The sequence below is a fragment of the Lepidochelys kempii genome, chromosome 3 (assembly GCF_965140265.1).
Source record: "Lepidochelys kempii isolate rLepKem1 chromosome 3, rLepKem1.hap2, whole genome shotgun sequence".
NCBI lineage: Eukaryota > Metazoa > Chordata > Testudines > Cheloniidae > Lepidochelys > Lepidochelys kempii.
In genome coordinates, this window is record NC_133258.1 from 191237624 (window position 1) to 191249645 (window position 12022).

The following is a 12022-nucleotide window of genomic DNA, read 5'->3' on the forward strand; positions in this document are numbered from 1 at the left end:
CTCAGATATGTTCCTAATTAAGAAAAAGTTGCATATTTGCTTCAGATTACTCAATTCCAATTCCCACTGGCTTTTATTTGCAACCTTCATCAAGGGAGCAACCTTCATTAAGGAACAAACTTTTCTTTCCATCTTTGTGCCTATTTGAATTGTGGCTTGGTTCCCAGAGAGAGAGGTATCTAGAATACTGTGGAGGCAGACACTTAAAGAAAAGTTCAGTAAACATTTAGGACTGTGTTCGCAAAGCAAAACTTTCTGAAGGTTTTTTTTCCCTAAAATGACTTATTTTATTATAACTCAAGGCAGAGGGTCTGGTAGGGATTTGTCTTACTACCTCAGCAAGCCATTCTTCAAAGTTCCATGTACAGTTGCCCATATCCCAGGGTGACAGGGGCACTCCAGGGTAGAATGGAACTGTACTTGGAAAAAACTACAATATACAGTGATCATTTTGGGAATAAACGCAGAGCTGTATTCTTAAAGGTAGCACAGAGAGCAGTGTCACTGGGAAAACAATAGCCAGGGTCTAAGCTCAGCTAGGTATAAGAAGCAGCTCTCTGAACTCCATAGTAACCTGGTCCCAACATAGCCATAAATGTCATTCAATTCCTTCCTGAGGGCTCTGATCGAGCAATGCTTTGAGTAGCCCCATTGAAACCAGTGGGACTACTCAGATATTTAAAGTTAAGTATATGCTTAAAGTCTTGCTGAATCAAGGTGATGAAAAGAGCAGTAGTGAAATCAGCCATAGATCCAGATTGTGCACTGCTGGAGAAAGACTTTCACTAAGATTTGGCTCTGGACCACAGCTTCTGCTAAATATGCTTCATCTGTGTGGGCATTTAATTTAGAAGGAGAATCGGGAAGAGGATGGCAGAATCAGGGCTCTTACATTAGTAAGAGGCAGGAGAAATTGGACCATAAGCTATCTCAAGGTAGGGACTGTATCTTTCTACATGTTGCTACAGCACCCAGCACAATGGGGCTCTGAATTTGGTCTGGCATCTAAGCGTTACTGAAATTTAAATGATGCATTCAAATTAGCAATACATTTCAAGTGTGAATCCTAGGGGTGGATTGTGACTGGTGCTTGCCAGGGTATGCCAAGGACTGGGCGAGTGCAAGTAGTCTCATCCCATCACCTTGTATCCTGTACCCAAGATCTAGGTATTGGTGAAGTCCCTGTGCCTCGCAGAGCGCAGGGATTATTCACTCCTAGTGCCACCCCAAGCCAGCAAGGAGAGCCCAGAACACAGCCACTCTTTCCCAATGCCCTGACAAGGTACAGAGAAGGGAGTACACTGCACCATCCTAGGGTTGGTGATCTGTGCACATACCCTCCCTCCTTCCTAGAATTCCAGGGAGGGATTGTGCCCTTTTGGGCAGTGGTAAATTGAGCATCCTATTGACAGCACCATACCTGCTCTCTGGGGCCTGCACGGGTTACGTGTAGGAAATAGCAGAGAGGGGGCACCTGGCATAGCTTTCTCCAGAAAGGTCCCAGGGCAAATGCCTATAGTTTTAAACCCATAGGTTTAAATAGCCCAGACTTGTCAACTCTCAGAACATGCTGCAAGGGCCCACTTGCTTTGCGTGCCTTTGAGGAGAGATAAGGGATTGCAGCACAGGTCGATGTATTGGGGTGTTAATATTTCCTTTTGAGCTTCTGCCTGGAAGAATGGCTGAGCCAATTGAATTGTGGGGTAGGTTTGGTTTGGGTCTCAGAACCTGTGTAGGAGTGCTCTTTATTATTCTACATCTAAAGAAAATAATAAATAAATAAACTCTCCTGGAGCTTCCCTTGGGGCCCCTCTGCACTCTCCCAGTGCAGATCAGTGCCTTTGAAGTTGTTTTGTTTTGTTCCCCCCCAAATTTCAAATGCTAAAATTCAGCTTGATTTTGGATGCATGTTATATTCAAAGAATAATTAGGTGACTTGTAAAATTAGGGTTTTAATTTTCTTTTGTAAAAAAACCAAAACATATGTCTTTGTGTTTGTATGTCTTCCAAAATATTCCTTTATTGGACTAATATAGTAATTGAACATGACTATACACAGTATAAAACAGGGGTTCTCAAACTGGGGGTAGGGACCCCTGAGGGGGTCACGAGATTATTATGTGGGGGGTTGCGGGCTGTCAGCCTCCACCTCAAACCCGACTTTGGCACCAGCATTTATAATAGTGTTAAATATGTAAAGAAGTGTTTTTTAATTTAAAAGTGGGGTTGCACACAGAGGCTTGCTATGTGAATGGGGTCACCAGTATAAAAGTTTGAGAACCACTAGTATAGAACCTTAGCAGCAAGACAGCCTAGAAGGAAACAAACGGTGATCCCCTATTGCTAATGAAGTAACTGATAGCAGTGGTGGGTTGTCATCCTGTACTAGAAAGGGGATGGGACTCTTTCTCAGTGGATTTCACAGATATTTGCTGACAGCAGAGGAAAGGTGAGATTCAGGGATCTTGTAATCCATTCCAGGCTCTGGAGGGCAGTGTTCTCTAGAGGGCACAGACTCTTCTGCCTTTTCCCCTCTAGCATGGCCCTTTCTGACCCTTCCCCTCAAACCTGTCCCTCTCCCAGCCCTGTCTCTTTGCCACCCTGGCTCCACAACCCAGTCCCATTCTCCTCACGCATCCAGCCCCAGTCTCTACTCCTCAGGCTTCTCATTCCAGTTCTAGTCTCCCTGCACAACCAGTCTCTCCCAGCAAAACTTCTATTCTCCTTTGGTCCTTGCCCAGACCCAGTCTCTCTGCCCAATCAGTCTCAATCTCCCTTCTAAATTCCCAGTCCAAATTTCCATCTTCCCCTCCCTGGCAATCCCCAGTCCTTGTTTCTGTCACCCCCTGCCTTCCCCGACTCCTTGTTCCCATCGACTCTCCCACAGCTCCTGTCCCCTCTGTATTTGAATTGGGCAGCTTCCCCCTCCACTCTGCCTGGGCCAGTTTGGGTTTACTGTGAACACAGAAGAGAATGGCTCTATATTCTCAGTTCAGGTCTCTGGCTCTGGCCTGCAGCAGTCCAGAGATGTAATTGCCCTGGCAAGAGCATGCCCAATGTGGACAGAATCTTAGGGAGCTTAGCTGCTAAAATCTGAGAAGTCTGTACTGAGCATGTGCAATCTGTGATTTTTTTAAAGGCTTAGAACTTGATGGATTTTCACAAGGATGGCAAAAGGCACATCCCTGACACACGGGGCAGCCCCTGCCACATTTAAAGTCCCTGCTTGAAAGCATGGAGATGACACAGCTTTTCAAAGAAAAGGTCACCAGAATTTTTTAACATGGGCAAATCAGACTGAGTCAGACACCCAGAACGGATTAAAGTTTGGCAAAGTTATAAGCAACTGAAAACAGGGTCTTATAATGGGAAGTGTCAAATAACTTTTATAATAAGTGGTGCTACCAGCCCTATCTATAGAATTATATACATTTACTATATATAATAACACGGGAGAATAACAGCACTATTTCAGCTGTTGAAGCATTCTTGTGTTACCAAGTCAATTTATAACATTTTGTTAGTTTCGCTGTCGTATAAAAACTGTTGTTTTCATGGATTGTGTTTGGTACGTACAGTATGGTGCAAAGAATGCAGCACAAGAAATGGGAAGTTCATCTGTTATTTATTTTCTTGACTTGTTTCCTCTGGTCATAGGGGATTATTTCATACTGGTGCTTTCATGGTGTGTGGAGGTACAGGCTAGTGCACTAAGCTTTACTTTTGGAGGTTTCTATGTTATTTGCGTCAGCTTTCCAGTGGCAGGATTTCTTTTTCAAAATGAGTTTTCCCTTGTTGAGGTCATGAATTCTGACAGCAACTCAGGGATCTCAATGCGATTTGTTTGTTTGCTTTGGTTTTCTTGCATTATGTGACAAAGCTCTGTCCTTGTCTCCAGGGGTCCTGCGTTTCCTGGTGGATTTAGCTAGCCTCAAGGGCTCACTGTGACCCTCCACGTAGCCCTTCTCTCTCTAGAGGCAAGGGTCACAGCTTACTGAGCCATTTTCATCATAAGCCAAGAAGGGAGGTGAGGAGATGCAACCCTCCCTTGCACAGTCTCTGTTGTCTCCCAGTCTCAGTGATTAATCAGAGAAGGGAGCGGGGAGCCCGGGCCCAGCCTCTACTCCAGGCTCCAGCCCAGGGACCCTAATAGTAGCAGCTATGGTAGCTGACTTTTTGGAAATAGGGAGTGTACAATTCCCTGGGCCACTTCCCCACAGCAGCCCCCACTCAATATCTCCTTCACCATTACCTCAGGGCCTCCTTCCTTGCACCTGATATGGATTTGTACTGCTTAGTTCCTCCAACAACTCAGCTTCCTCCTACAGATCCTGACACATGCCTCACTGACTAACTGGGCGGCTTTTAACTAGTTCCAGCCAGCCCTTGATTGGTTTCAGGTGTCCCAATCAATCTAGCTATCTCCACTGCTTTCTAGAAGGGTCTTAATTGGCCCCAGGTGTCTTGATTAACCTGGAGCAACTGCCATTTGGTTACCATGGTACCAGGGATTTGTTTAGGCCGGGGCTAACATACCTGTTCCTCTCCACTTTACTATATCCATCTGGCCTTGCCCTGTCACAATTAGTAATTAAAAGTTGTACATTACTTTCTCATAGCAGTATACTGTTAGCAGCTGTATTGCAGGACTGGCATAGGGGACACCTGCCGTGCTGTTACTTGTTCTTTTAGAAAACCTTGGGCCAAATTCTGAAATCCCATTTTGCGCATACTAAGGCAAAACTCTTATTGTAGTCAATGGCAATTTTGCTTGAGTTTGGGAACGAAAAACTTGAGGTGAAGCCCTGTTAAAATTAATGGGAGTTTTGCTACAGGCTTCAATAGGTCCAGATTTCACCCTTCATGAATGGAACACTTATTTGTAGATTTAATTGTCATCAACATCGTAATTCAGGAACCATCTTTCTGTTATGTGTTTATACAGCGCTAAGCACAATGGGGTCTTTCTTCATCCATGACTTGGCTCCTAAGTGCTACTTAAATACAAATAAGAAATTATGTGACTCTTGTGGTAATGAATCATCCTGCATTTTCATAGTATGTTTTAAGTAAGTAACTCCTACACCACATTACAAACTTTACTGATTGCACAAAATGTTTTCGTATTCCTTTGCTCCCCACTGAAATGTATCCATCTCTGGGATACATGGACTACCCTTTAATGTCCCTCGCCAGCACTACCTGACACTCTAGGGCAGGAAGTGAGGAATTATGCTGTATCCAAATGAAATTATGGGGAAATTTAGGCAAGTAAGCATGTAATTATTCATGTTGAAATGTGGTTGGTGCATGTTATTAGAACCCCTACTCTGATGAGATGTACTCTGGGATTTTTGGAAGATAGTCGGGACCTTGGATTTGTGTCTCATCTGAAAGACAGCACTTCCAGATGTACAGATCCTCCCCACCCATTGGTTCAGTACTTATTGATGTAGGGTCCGATTCTGCAATCCTTACATACACACTGAATAGTGTTTACATCAGTAATCCCATTTAATTAAATCAACCTACTTGCAAGTACTTACTGTACTGACCAATGCGAATAAGGATGCTGAATCTAGCCCTTTGAGGGAAGAGTGTCACCTACTTAATTGCTAGCACTATGTCATGCAGCATCTTGTCCTTGCATTACATAATTTCATAGCACTGACTGTTTCACCAGAGACCTTTGTCCTTAATAGCAATGCACAATAGTGTGCAAACTGCTATTAATTTTAGCACTGCAACCTCCAGTTTTAAAGACAGAACCAGATCCTCAGCTGATTTCAGTTGAGCTATATCAGTTCATACCAGTTGAAATCCGGCTCCTAATAATTGATTCAGTAAGAAGGAATTTCAGGTATTGTTCCTGGGCAGTATTATTGTATGATTCTGCAGCTTAGAAGGCTTATTCCAAAGCATGTTACTTTGGATTGTTACCAAAAGGGTTGCCTTGGTAACAAAACCCAAAAACCTATACTTAATTTCAGAGGGCAGAAGAAGGTCATATGCCCAGTTGGTGGTGCTATACCTCAGGTACAAGCTGTGAAGGAAAGGTTAGTCTGGAGATTTTTTTTTTGGTTTATTTTTAAACGAAAAGAAAATTGAAGGCCATGTGAAAAGTAAATTACAGATTTCCCTGCTGAAAGTAACGGGTAAAACGAGGACACTGTCTTCCTCGGGAAATATAGGGAAACCAATTTGCCAAGGGATTAAATCTTTGTTGTCACAGGTGCAGTTATAAAATGGCTCACAATTAATTGTACAGGATTCTGGGCTATTAAGGCAAAGCATTGAGCACAGGGTACTGCAGAGTCACACTCCCCAGAGCTCAGTGTTGCGTGAAGCTCCAAAGAAGCTGTAGGCTGCACTCATCTCTGCAGCCAGCATGCTGTGCTGGGTGGTGTGGGCTGGTGGAGATGGATTCGTGAGTTTCTCAGGGGTATTCTTGACACTGATGAATGGGGTAAATGGGCATCACTCCAGTCACTTCAATGGAATCATGAGCTACAGACCAAGAGTTCAGTAGAAACAGGTTTGATTTTAAAAGCCTGCTCACAAATAGTTGCTCACGTGTGCACTAAGGTCCACAGAAGAATAAGTCACAGAAATTGGGCCAAACACTTAGCTGGTGTAATTAAAGTAGTCAACAGAGCTACACTGATGTGTAGCTGAGGATCTTGCATCAGTTCTGGTCATAGCCCATGTGTGAGCAGTTACCTGTGAGTATCCCATAGCAGGCTTTTACAATCAGACCTGTTTCTATTGACTGTAGAGGCTCAACAGAAAAACAGATTACAATACACAGCACACTAATGAGCTATTCCTAGGGGGGAGAGATGATTCTTGTTACAAGCCCAAACGTAGCAGGTAGCTTGGATCTAGTGGTGTGACTTAAGAGCAAGTAGTGGTGTTTATATTACAGCAGTGTAATGTTGTCTGCTGCCTGCTGCTGCTCTTAAACCAGCAAGAGAAGTGGCAGTGAAAAGTTTGGGGCAAGTATAACCAGGATGTGTTGCACAATGTAATCATATAGCATGCAGCCAGCGTGAACATGAGTGGGAGGGGAGTGCTGAGCCAAGCAACAGCAGCAAGAAAAGAAGCAGCTCTGCCAAGTTTCTGTCTGCACCAGCCAGCCATTTTCTTCAGCAAAATCACCCTATAGCTGCTGGCCTTTTATGTTCCATCCTGTATGCAGTGAAAAGGACTGGGTGAAGGAAGAGAAAGAGGTGCAGATGAACAATATGCTGAGCCCTCTGTATAGGACCCTGTCCTATATGTTCTGGCTAATACATTGACATTGCATTTGATATTGCCCTCTGGCTGTGGTGAATTACACTATGAATCATCTTTGCTTAACATGCTCTAAGTGACTTTCACGTAATATTTAGCCTGGATTTTTCATGTGGTTTTCTCATTTCTAGAGTTATCCTCCTCTTCCCTCCCTCCAGGGTATCCTCCCTCCCCAGTCCTTAGGATGTGCAGCTGAGAGGTGAACTCTTACAGAAAGAGAGAATCCAGAGGAGGACAACATAAACCAGGATGCATCAAAAACAGCTATGTAAGCAATAAATAAATAAATAATAATCTATGCTTAACAATGGCACCTAACTTTATAATGACCCCTAACCCCATCATCAGCAAGACCTTGGGCTAGCAGGATTTGATGCATCAGTGAAGAACATTTTTGTAAGCAGGAGTGTTTTGCTATGAAACTGACATTTTATGAGGGCGTTTTGTCCTCTGGGGCTGAAGAGTGAGATGAGAGATGTTTCTGATGAGGTATCATGCAAAGTCTACCCGGCTCCACTGCAGGTGGCTGTATATTCATTCTGCTAATGATGGCTCTTGGTTTTGCTTTCACATTTAAAATACGATACCCTGAACGAGCCATTTGGAAAATTCTGAGAGGTTCTGAGCTATAGTCAAAAGGGGGAGGGAGATGGTGATACAGTGTTGCTTTATCTTTCATCCATCATTTTGTAAGGAAGATGGAGATCAGCATCAGTGATAGCTCAAAGTAGGCCTATTTACAAAAAACATTTGGAGGGAGAAGCAGGGATCCCAAGAGAAGTTCTTGAGGTCCTGAATGTCAAGGGGAAAAGGGGGACCAGAATCCAGCCCTGTAGAGCCAGACATGAGTAGAGGGAGGATCAACTATTTCTAAGGCCATGTCCACACCACAAAGTTAAGTCGACTTAAGTTCCATTGACGTTCATCCAGCTCTAAAATTAAACCACCTCTAAAATTTCATGTCCACACAGTGCTCCTTGTGATGTCGCAGCATGTCCACAATAGGTGCTCTTGCATCAGTGGAGAGAACAGTGCACTGGGGAGAACAGTGCACTATTCCACTGTGCAACTCGCCACCATCTGGTGCTGGGCATTCTGGGAAGGATTCACAGTACCTCATGGGGGTGGACTCAGCATCCCATGATGCAGTTTTCTCTGTCCCATCATTCCATGGTGTTCCTAGTGCATTTCGCACTGCTTTTCAACAGACCCTGTAAACTGTGTGCCTACCATCTCTGTCAGAAAGCATGGATTCTGTACTGCTCTCCAGTATTGTGGTGAGCGTTATGAACACAACATGCCTGATCCCGCAGTATTTCATGAGCTGCAAATCTGATGATGACACCGTGGTGCCTGCCTTGCTGTGTGCCATTGACAGAAACAATTCAAGATTGCTATTGTCATTCATGGAGCAGCTGCACATGGTGGACCATTGGTTCTGGGCATGAGAAACAAGCACTGAGTAGTGGGATTGCATTGTTATGCAGGTCTGGGATGACGAGCAGCGGCTGCAGAACTTTTGGACGTGCAAAGCCACCTTCCTGGAACTGTGTGTGGAGCTTTCCCTGCCCTCCGGTGCAAGGACACCAAAATGAGAGCTGCCTTCTTGGTGGAGAAGTGAGTGGCGATCGCTGTTTGGAAGCCGGCAACACCAGACTGCTATTGATCAGTTGTGAATCATTTTGTAGTGGGGAAGTCCACCGTGGAGGTTGCAGTGATGCAAGGGACATTAATTGCCTCTTGCTACAAAAGACTGTGACTCTGGGCAATGTGCGTGAAATAGTGGATGGGTATGAGGCAATGGGAATCTCTAACTGCAGTGGGGCAATAGATAGCACGCATATCCCCATTTTGGTTCCAGACTATCTTGCGATGGAGTACATCAATAGAAATGGTTACTTTTCTATGGTATTGCAAGTGTTGGTGGATCATAGGGGTTGTTTCACTGACATCAACACATGCTGGTCAGGGAAAGTGCTACCACATGGATCTTCAGGAACACTGGTCTGTACAGAAAGCTGCAAGCAGGAACTTTCTTTCCAGACCAGAAGATTTCTGTTGGGGATGTTGAAATGCCAATAGTGATCCTGGGAGACCCAGCCTACCCCTTGCTCCATGGCTCATGAAGCCTTACACTGGCAACCTTGACTGCAGCAAGGAGCGCTTCAACAACAGGCTCAGCAGGTGCAGAATGACTGTTGAATGTACCTTTGGCCCCTTAAAGGGGCACTGGCATTGCCTCTTTGGCAGGTTAGACCTCAATGAGGAAAATATTCCCATGGTCATAGGAGATTGCTGTGCTCTGCATAACATTTGTGAAGTTAAGGGGGAAAAGCTCCTGCAGGGATGGAGCACTGAGGTCGATTTGGCTGCCTGCGGCTTTTGAGCAGCCAGATACCGGGGCTACTAGAGGGGCTCAACGGGGAACTATTCGAATCAGGGAGGCTTTAAAGGAGCATTTTGACATTGAGCCACAGTAAAGTGCCTTTCTGTAATGCATTGAGCCAGGTATTGTTTTCTTGCACCATAATATGAACTTTGTAATGATCGCTGTGTGTGCAGTAATTTAACAATGCAAATGCACCTATTGGGACCGTCTATGAATTTTAGCAGTAATCATTATATGTAAGAGACAAATAAAGACTCATTCACTTTCAAGAAGTACATTTTTATTCAATACCCATTGTGACAAAGCTCTGTCCTTGCCTCTGTGGGTCCCACGTTTCCTGGCGGATTTTGCTAGCCTCAGAGGCTCACTGTGACCCTCCACGTAACCCTTCTCTCTCTAGAGATAAGGGTCACAGTCTACTGAGCCATTTTCATCATAAGCCAGCAAGGGAGCTGAGGAGAAGTTATCCTTTCTTGCACAGTCTCTGTTGTCTCCCAGTCTCAATGATTAATCAGGGGGCAAAGGTTGGGAGGGGAGCCCGGGCCCACCCTCTGCTCCAGCCCAGGGACCCTAATAGTATCAGCTATGGTAACAGATCTTTTAGAAACATGACATGTACAATTCCCTGGGCTACTTCCCCCACAGCAGCCCTCACTTCCTCAAGCTCCACTTCACCCTTACCTCAGGGCCTCCTTCCTTGTGCCTGATATGATGTGTACTACTCAGTCTCTCCAACAGCACAACTTCGTCCCACAGCTCCTGACATGCACACCCACCTGACTGGCTGGGAGGCTTTTAACTAGTTTCAGCCGGCCCCTGATTGGCTTCAGGTGTCCCAATCAACCTAGCATTCTCCCTGCCTTCTGGAAAGTTCTTAATTGGCCCTCGGTGTCTGAATTGACCTGGAGCAGCTTCCATTTCACTTATCCTGGTACCAGGGATTTGTTTAGCCTGGAGCTAATACATCTATCTCCCACTACTTTTCTATAGCCACCTGGCCTTGCCCCGTCACACCATGCTAACATTTCTATCTTCTGGAAGAAATATGAAAATCGAGCACATTTGACAATGAGGCTCTCACAGCTGGGTGTATGCCCAGCTGTCATTGTGAAACATCTCCCTTGGGATGGAGTGCCTGGAGAACTGCGACAGCCCTGGAATATGTGAGGAATGTATTGGGAGAGCCTGGAAGGCAGTTCTGTATGGGCTGGAGGGGGAGGTGAGCACGGATGTGTTCCATCTGAAGTTCAGTCAGGGACCTCAACATGTCTGCTCCTTGAGCAGCTTTATCATCTGCTCCTGCCCATGTTTCCTATCCTGACTATCCATCCACAATTTTTTGGATAGCCTCTCTCCGTGCTCTCTACTTGCAATATGAAGCACCAGAGTATTGCTGCACCTCCCACAACACGTCTTCCTTACTGTTGTTTCGTTGTTTTATCAGCCTGAGCTGCTCAGCTGGTGTGCAGGAGGAGACCCTCAAGGGCACATTGGCAGATGCTAAACAAACAATAGACAGAGGCACTATTGTGATCCAAACAAGTTAGAAACACAACTTTCTCACTTTCCCTTGGCAGGCATACAGCACAGTGGGAGCCCCAGCCATGGTGAGTTTGGAGGGGTTTCAGTGGGGTATCACTGCACGCACATAGGGCTACTATTCTCAATACTGGCACTGTTTTCCACAGGTGGGGGTGATAGCAGCTGATATCTCGCTCCAGTGGGGAACCAAGGATGCAGCTTCTGCATGTGTGTGGCTGCAGATTGGGTCTGTATGCTGTTCACATATGTGTGGCTATGGTGCCTGCTGAAGTAATTGCTGATTGGCGCAGCAAAGTTTTCTACAGCGGCAGAAAAGAGAAGGCAGCCCTCCTGAGAAACCTTTGGCAGAAGATTGCAGATTACTTCCCGGAAAGTTTCCTAGGGATCTGTGTGAAGGATTCCTGGAACATGCCGGTGTGCATAAAAAAACCTTTTCCTCAGGGCCCCCTCTGCCTAACTGCACAGGGGAATGAGAAGCAGATACAAACTGTACCTATGTTGGTTATTTCAATCCCTTTTCTATGCTGATTTAAAAAAGCAGAGCATTACCACATGCATCCCTGTGGTATCGAAGCACAATGAGAACTTACCAGAGCTTCCCTTTCCTGCATCAGGCGTGCCCAACCCAGAGTGCTGGGACTGGCTAGACCCCTCCAGAGTCAAAAAGAGGTCCTGGCTCACCATGCCACCGGATGTCCCTGTTGCCTGTCCCCCATCATCCTCCAATTCCACTTCCTCATCCACCACATCGTCCTCGGGGTTCACTCCGCTAGCCACTGTCTCCAGCCCCCCCAAACT

The 12022-nt window shown here is 45.4% G+C and overlaps 1 long non-coding RNA gene across 1 annotated transcript in view; it reads left to right on the plus strand.

Moving 5' to 3' along the window:
• The first annotated feature begins 860 nt into the window (after positions 1–860).
• Positions 861–12022, plus strand: part of LOC140909641 (uncharacterized) — a 32992-nt gene continuing 21830 nt past the window's right edge. The window contains exons 1-2 of the long non-coding RNA XR_012158307.1: positions 861–935; positions 7452–7561. This is a non-coding gene — a long non-coding RNA (uncharacterized lncRNA). The remainder of the gene's footprint in view (positions 936–7451; positions 7562–12022) is intronic.